The following is an 8,566-nucleotide window of genomic DNA, read 5'->3' on the forward strand; positions in this document are numbered from 1 at the left end:
AGAGACGTAAACTGTAGTAGACAAATTTTTACTTTTGCCTTTTTATTGTTTGTTTTTTTTTTTGTTTTTTTTAAGGCAAACATATTATTGCCATATGATAACTGGGGCAATGGGCCAAATTGGCCTTTTTGCAGATGTGAACATTTTAGAAAAATACAATTTTCACACATATCCAAAAAAAAAACAGAATGCAATAACAAAATTGCTACAAGTGGTGCTCTAACAATCCAAAGGAAAAAAGAGGTGGTCTCCATCAGCAAAATTATATAAAAAAGATAAAACTCACATTTATTAGGAAGGTTTTCAAATCATATTAATAAACCACCATGACAGGCAAGGCTACCTTACGCGTTTCTGACACATATTACATGTCTGTAAAAAAGACGATATTTCACCGCGCTATACTGGGAAAGTCAAAGGATCAAAATAGACTACTCACTTGATAATACATAGAGAGAGCGTGATGTTCTTGAGGCTGTTCGCCTTGATGTGGGAATATAGTTAGCTGCCAAAAAAGTGACTAATTGAATAAGGACAGCACGCCTTTTCTATGCATTATCAAGTGAGTAGTCTATTTTGATCCTTTGACTTTCCCAGTATAGCGCGGTGAAATATCATCTTTTTTCCTTTGGATTGGGATTTAGAGCACCAGTTGAACCACACTGGACATCTGGCATCAGACCGCTTATGGACACTGATGTACGGTATGCGTAAAGAATTTGCATGTTCTTATGGTCTTATAAATTGTGGTAAGTTGGGGAAGGAGAAGGCGGAAGAGCAGCCTGTGGTTGCTGCTGGCTACTTTGCCCAACATCGCCCTGTGTGGGGGCATACTGTTGCCCATGATGTGGGTAGTGTCCTTCATCCTGGGATTATTGGGGGTACTGGCCAGAGTAAAAATGAAGAGGGGCATCTTGTTGGCTCGGGTAGGCCCGTGTCTCATACCCACCAATATAGCCATGTCGTCCCCAACCAGGTTGGGAACAGCCTCCAACACTGGGTGGGAATAAGTGGCCATATTGGTGGGGTTGGCTAGAGGCAGACATATGTTGCTGGTGTTGTAAAGGCTGGGTAGGGGGAGGAAGGGGGTGAGGTGTAGGCCCACGTATTTGAGGATCCTCAGAGCCTGCTTGAGCAAGCATCTGTGTGGGTGGTCTCATGTGCATTAGATTTCTGGGGGAAAGCTGCCACCTCTCCAGAAATTCAAACAGCTCATATGGGGTATTGGGGGGTGTGCTTGCATCAAGCAGGATCTGAAAACATCCTCGAATACGGAGCCTCACCTCACGGGAAAGGGCACGTAGATAAAGGGCCAGGCTACGTGAGTATGCCTCCCCCCCATCATCTGTATTCACTCTAGCCAGATAGTTGAGGACCCCTGTGTCCACATTGGTCCAGGTATCTTGGGCAGGGATCTGGCGCCTTCTTCGTCCTCGCCGGGATGTTCCAGCAGGCTGTGGGGAGCCCCGGATCTGGGCAGTTGGGCTGCTGCTCATGTTGCCCTGCTCCTCCAGTATGGCTGATGGTGCAGCAGCAGACGGTCCTGGTGGTGGGGTTTGTGGCGCAGGCAATGGGTTCTCCTGAGAGGATTCTTCACCCATGCTTCTTGTAGGGGGAGAAGATAGGCCAGCCACCTCATCCACTACAGGATCAATGATGGGCTCTGTATCTGAGCCCATTCCTCTATCCGTAAGGTTGGACTAAGTTCTGTTATGAAATAGAACAGAGCCAAAAATACATCAATATTTTTGGCCCTGTAAAGTATCGGTGTAATGTGGTGTGAGGTATCTACTTACAGTCTCAGATCCAGAATAGGGGCGAGGAAGGAGAGGCGGTCATAATAGATGTATTTTCGCTTTACGTGGCCCGCATCTCCACTCCTGAACCGCTGCTGACGTTCCCGCCTGTACTGATCGCGGATGCTGCGCCAGCGTCTCATCACATCTTCCACTGCAATGTGACAGGAAATATTCTCAATTTAACATATTTGATCGGTCAAATTTGCTACCAGTAGTCTAGGCATGTGGCCTTCTGGGGTGTGCTTTCTACCTAGGGTGGCATATCTAATTGGGGCATCCAGGCCAGATTCACAGGGTCAGAATAGTTCATGTATCAAGTAACTACACTTAATAACTTGGTTGGCTAAGAGGATGAGGAGCTTGTGGCCTGGGCCAAACTATGGCAGTGTCAAACCATGTGTCACATCAAAATCTATCCGCCTCATGAGGAAAAAAGTACAAGCACAGGAAGGGGGGGGCTGATTCTATATAATGAAAGAAGAAGCGATCCAACTGAGTGCTCTGGTGATTTATTGAATGCTGTTCAAACAACAGAACGTTGTTTACGCGTTTCTGGCTAGACGCCCTTAATCATAACCAAAAAAAAGTACAAGCACAGGAAGGGGGGGGCTGATTCTATATGCATTTTTTGATGTGAGGTAATTTTAATCATTTTTTGGCTTGTACTTACTCAGTTTCTGCTGCTCCTCATGTGGCCATTCACCAAAATCATGGAACATCTGGCGACATATGCGCCTCCATGACGCCTCCTTTCTTGCCCGGTTCGCATAATGGGCATCACGTTGGTCCCAGAGTTCTGGCCGCTCCTGCACCAGTACAATGAGCATCTCCACATTGAGGAAATATGGCGCCATGACACTGCTGTACTCCGTGGAGGCGTACTTCCTGGATGTCTGGAGCGCTTTTTGAGCTCATTTGCATGTCTAGGCTTCCTGATGATGGATTGGCCCATTTCCTGTCACGAGCCAAAAGACCTGCGTATTTCTTGCAAGTCACACGTGTGGTCCGTGTGTAATCCGTATTTTTTGCACACCCATAGACTTGCATTGGCGTACTACGGGTGTAGTACGCTGACAATCGCAGCTTGCTGCGATTGGCATGGACCGTAGAATACGGACGAGAAATATACGGCTGTTGGGAGCAAACCCATAGAGAATCATTGGTCCGTGTGTAATGTGTGCTTTTAACGCCTCTCACTCGTCCGTCTAAGGGCCCTACTATCGCTGTTTTTTTTTTTACTATGGCTTACGATGTACAATACAAAATAATATTGTTACCATGTTAACCAGAATTACTATGGCTTGACACTGTAATAAAATTTTTGGGATTTTAAGCTACTTGCTGATATGCCGAATACATCCCTCCTTCCGTTCCTACTTGGCTGTGCTTCTCAGCGGGAGCGGCACTTGTCTGTTACACATTGGACCCAGGCTTCTTCAGATTGGATTGCTACATCATGCAGCTCCCTGACTCTCCTCTCACTTCCTTGCCGTTTGAAACAGAGAGCTCCACATGCATATTTTGCATTCAATGTTCATTGACTATATATTGTTTTGAGTGCAATTAAGATACTGTTAAATATTATTAGTTAAGGATTTATATTAGTTATGGATTTGTATATTAGTTATGGAGTTGTTTTCTTATCACACTCAGTTCTGTACTAGACATTGCCTTCCATTGACACTGCATGTGCTATTTTAGCAAGTGGTAAATGTCCGCTCCACTACATATTTAAGTTTAGCTTGAGGTAAATGTCAAACTCTATATATACCTGGATCACGTGCTTCAAGAGACATATATAATTCATGGCTAACTCTAGAGGTCGCTCGTTCCTTCCTTCACCATCATGAGGCACAGACGCAAGATGTCATCTCTGCACGGACATAACTGAACAGCTGGTATGTTAATCCAACTCACCTCCAGAGAAGCTACGCACTACAGGACACATGTCTTTTCAGAGTTCCAGGAAAGAAGGTTACAAGCTTAGCTATGAACTAATGGACAATCTCTCTTTCTCCTATTTTTGTTTTTCTGAAATAAACTTTTCTTTGATGGAAGAATCCGAATAAACCACTACAATATTTTTATAAGAACATTTGCATTGTCATATCGCATCTGGTAACTAGTCCTGAGTATTTTATAAGAATACGCATTATTTTACATTGGAGAGCCAGCCAGATCTGAATTTTTGTTTTTTTGAGGATTTCCCTCAACTTGCCCAAAAGGGGGATTGAACTTTGCTAACGTCAGTCATATGTGCAAGTTATCAGGAACTCCATTACTCACAAGAATCAGACAGAACCTAGAAGCGAGGACTAAGAAGTGCCAGATGGATTGAGAAGTACTACAAGTGCCAGACGTGCTGAAGCCAGACGTGTGAAGACAAGTGCCCAGCGTTGTCCATCAAAGGAACAAGCTGAGACATTTCAAGGTAAGAGAAATAAAATTGATGTCATTAATTCTCTTGCTAAGCAAAGTAAATTGAAATTTAAGTCTGTAGACAAGTCTAATCCAGAAGTATTATGGCTTAGCTTATATGCAGAGTGTGAACTGGAGAATCAGAAGGTAGATTCTAAGTTTTTCAACAGAGAAAGAGAGAAATTAAAAAATATTCTACAGATGGTAGATATATATCATAGATCTGTGTCAGAGAAATCCAAAAATGATTGTGTGAAGGAAAATAGTGATGTTCCCGAGATACATTGTAATGTAGAAAAGCAGTTACAAGATGAAAGGCAAATAGTAGCAGCAGCCATTCAAGGTGACCTTGCAGACGTGGAACAAGATGGAGAAGTAGGAGGAGACTTCAAAACTGACGTAGATGACGTACAAGGGAAAGACGTACCACTAAAAATAGATGACTCACAGGCCCAAATCCGAAGTAAAGTAAGGAAGAGTTTGCTAAAAATATGCAAAATCATTACTGCATATGATAACAAAATCCATGTTTGTAGAAACTCTGAGGTTTTTGAAAGCTGTGTTGACAAATTTGATTTATCTAACGAGGAGAAAAATCAGTTGTTCAAAATGTGGATCCCTGTAAACTTTGCTAGGAGATTGACTTTAAAGTTATCTGGTGAAACACATGAGAACTTTAACGATAAAGACAGATTACAAATTCTTTTTTGTTCATCAAATGAAAATCATCCAGATATTGATATTCTTCAAAAATTAAGAATTGGTCGGAAGGAATGTATTTTTACGTTTATGTCCATATATGAACGTCTGTACAAAATGCTGAGTGAGAATGTCAAAACACCGTCCCTCATAAGGAGTTTTGTAAGCAAATTTTGGTTTTTAAATCCTGATTCTCGTGTTATTGCGTCACAAAAAGATTCTTTATTTGAATGTGCGCAGTCCCTTGATTTTGCCAGAAAACACGAGAATCGTGAAAGGAAAGTAAATTGTGCTAATTTTGTGAAGACAGGCAGAGTAAAATCTTATCAGAAGCCGGCATTAGCAAAGCCTTCTAAAATGAGTTTTCCCCAAAATCAAATCTATGAAGAACGAAGAAAATCCCATGTTTGTTTTAAGCCTTATGGAATGATGCAAAGGACCACTGAAAAAACTTCACAGTTTAAGCCCTATAAAATTCCAAGTTCTGATTTTCTTTCTGTAACAAAGATGGCCAAATTTGACAGAAGCAGGTGGTGAGTGACATCATGGCCTGTAAACTGAATACTCTGCTCCAAGAATCTATCAGCTTCAAAATGGCAAGAACTTTTCAGGATATTTTTTGCAGAGAAATAAGTATGGGTGTAGGAATTGGCTAGAAAAAGTAATTATATATATTGTGTAAAAGAATTATACAATTAGTCAGTTATATGTAATTATTTTATAGAGTATAATTCTGTAGTTCTATGGTTTGTGGATAGATACATATTCATACAGTATATAGTGTTTGTAGAAGTGATCTACTTCAGTAATAATATTTAGAATTATGAATATATTAACCTTATCTTTTATTTTTCCTTAGAATTTTCATTTCAAAGCAGGACTTAATCGGGAAAAATTCTCTTACAAGGATTTATGCCTTTATTTACACAGGAAGTTGCAACAATTGCATGATTTTATATATTTAACTCTTAAATAATATGCATATAGCTAACAATTTAAAATGTGTTCTGTGTGTGCCTTTACTGCATGGCATGAATGACAACCACAGTATGTGAAATTTGAACTTTGTTCTAATAATAAGTATACCAGTATACTATGTCCCTGTTCTTTAGGAAAAGAATTTTCAAGGGGTCTTAACTTTTGCAAACCAATGGAATTTTTTTTCCAGGCCTAAATGTCAAGTATAGCTATACATACAGCATATATTTAGGTCATGTGTATTTGGGGAATATTCAAAGAAATATTAAGACTAAATTTAAATAGTTTACAATGCATTGATAATTAGGGTTAAAATACGTGTATTCATCACACCTTCGTATGTGGGATAATATGTGACACAGTCTGAGTGACAGTGACTGAGTGTATGAGCAGCTGCTGAGCGAGTAATGTGATACGTTTGATGTATGAGGCCTCAGGAATCTGAATGCAAGAGAGAAAGAAAAAAAAAACCCCAAAAGCTTTTATTTTTAGGAGAAATATGCAGATCAGTTAAATTATTAGAATATTAGGATATATAATTAAATATTATCTACACAACATATATTTCTATATTTCTATAGTAATTATTATTTCTTGATTTAGTTAATTGTGGATAAGTGCAATCGCACATCAAAATGGTTTATGAAGAAAATCTACATTTAAATTAATTTTTCCAAAGGGTAATTTTATGATATTCAAATTAATTTTAATGGTTACACATCTTCAGACAAATAACGGTATAAGCAAGTATAATATTTACACAATTTATAAATTATTTTTAATTTTGGTTTTGATAAATTAATTATTTCATAAAACAATATTTTTTTGGTATTAAGGGGGAAAAAGTGTTTTTGATCCTGACTACATCATCACATTTGATTAATACCTCTTCTTCACACATTTTAATACAAAAGAAATATTAATAAGGTACAATGGTATAAGTATTGGGTATAATAACATTGAGTATTATAAAGAGTCATTTCTTTTCACTAAGAGGAGTATTACATGCAAAGTTGCATAATTTGAATATTTTGATAACACAAGTTTGACAATTATGAAATAATCCAGATCATGGAAATATTAAGGGTATATGTTACTGAAGACATAACTACTCTGCATCAACATAAAGGCCTTATTTTTATTCTTATTTTTAATTTTCAATTTTTTATTCTATTTTTATTTTTATTCTTAAATTTTTATTTTTTCTTTCATCAATATTTAGTAAAGTAAAATCTACTATAGAATATTGCTTCATTAAATATAATAGTGATATGGTTCTATTACAAAGGAAAATGTTTCACTTCTGAGTTATATGCAACAATTATTTTATTCATTCACTCACTCATATATTCTTATTTTGGTTCATGGCTATACATTCCTACATATTATTAGTATAATAAATATATTCCTTATTAATAAAGATGAAAACACTGGTTACATAAAACACAGAGACACCTATGGGTTGAAAAAGGTAATTACACCTATGACATAAAAAATGTTCTATCACATGAAGAATATGGTTAATAATGTATTATCACTTATTATTGGTTTATTATTTCAAACATTGAAATCCATATACGGTACAAATTCTGATAATAATTATATGGATATTACTGATTGCTATGGTACGCTGTGATATAGGTTAGGAAAATTACCAGATTTGGTATAGAATAGGGAATGAAGACTTCAAGCAAGATACTGAAATCATGTTAATAAAGACTTTTCATATTTCTAAACTTTATTGATTCTTATCAGTTTCAAGAAGAAGAATGCTGCTATCCAGAAGTCCCAGAAGGTAACAAAGCTATGATTACAGAGTAATATACTGTGTTAATTACAAGTGCAGTATCCACCACTGACAGCCACAATTAAAGTGTCTAACCTGACAACAAGAGGACGATGATCCTATGATGCTGAGATGAACTGTGTTATCACGTTCTTATCAAGTTCCAGAGGTTTCCAATCACCTGTAAAGCTTCAATGAAGGCTGGTGAACAATAAGGTAATTGTCAGGAAGCTACAACCCTGACATGTGTCCTGTGCGTTAGGACAAGGACTGGTTATGGTGCTATGTTTAGCAAGGAAGAGTCATTTTAACCCTTGCTTTGCTGACCAAAAGACGTCACACCTGTTCAAAGACCAGTGCCGATGGAGGACTCCAGAATATCCAAGGCGAGCCAACGTAAGCCCGGGTTTTTAAAGGTGACACTGCACAGATATTAAAGCTGCATTTCATCGATAGACTTTGTTTTCGTATCAACATTTAAATTTATGGACTTTGATTTTATACACAACACGATTTCTACAACATCTTTATGCTATAGAAAAACTGTGGTTTTAAAAGAACCAAGAAGAAGACAGAAGACATCAAAATGAAGACCAGATGACATCAGATGATGATGACTGGACCTGAGATGCTTCAATTTAGACTTAGGGAAGTATAATTATACATATTTTATATGAATATTGTTCACGGCTTACTATAACATGAATTCACATCAATTATGTCATTGAGTACTTATAACGGTAATCTGATGTTATTGATATTAAATTATTTTGTCAAAGAAGAAGAAAAGAACAAAAAAAGATCTTGTTATATTTTGAGGGTTCCAATTAATGTCTGTCTCCCTCAAAAGGGGGAATTGTTAAATATTATTAGTTATGGATTTATA

This window comes from Dendrobates tinctorius, unplaced genomic scaffold, assembly GCF_039654945.1.
Source record: "Dendrobates tinctorius isolate UK_male_01 unplaced genomic scaffold, ASM3965494v1 ptg000126l, whole genome shotgun sequence".
Classification (NCBI taxonomy): Eukaryota; Metazoa; Chordata; class Amphibia; order Anura; family Dendrobatidae; genus Dendrobates; species Dendrobates tinctorius.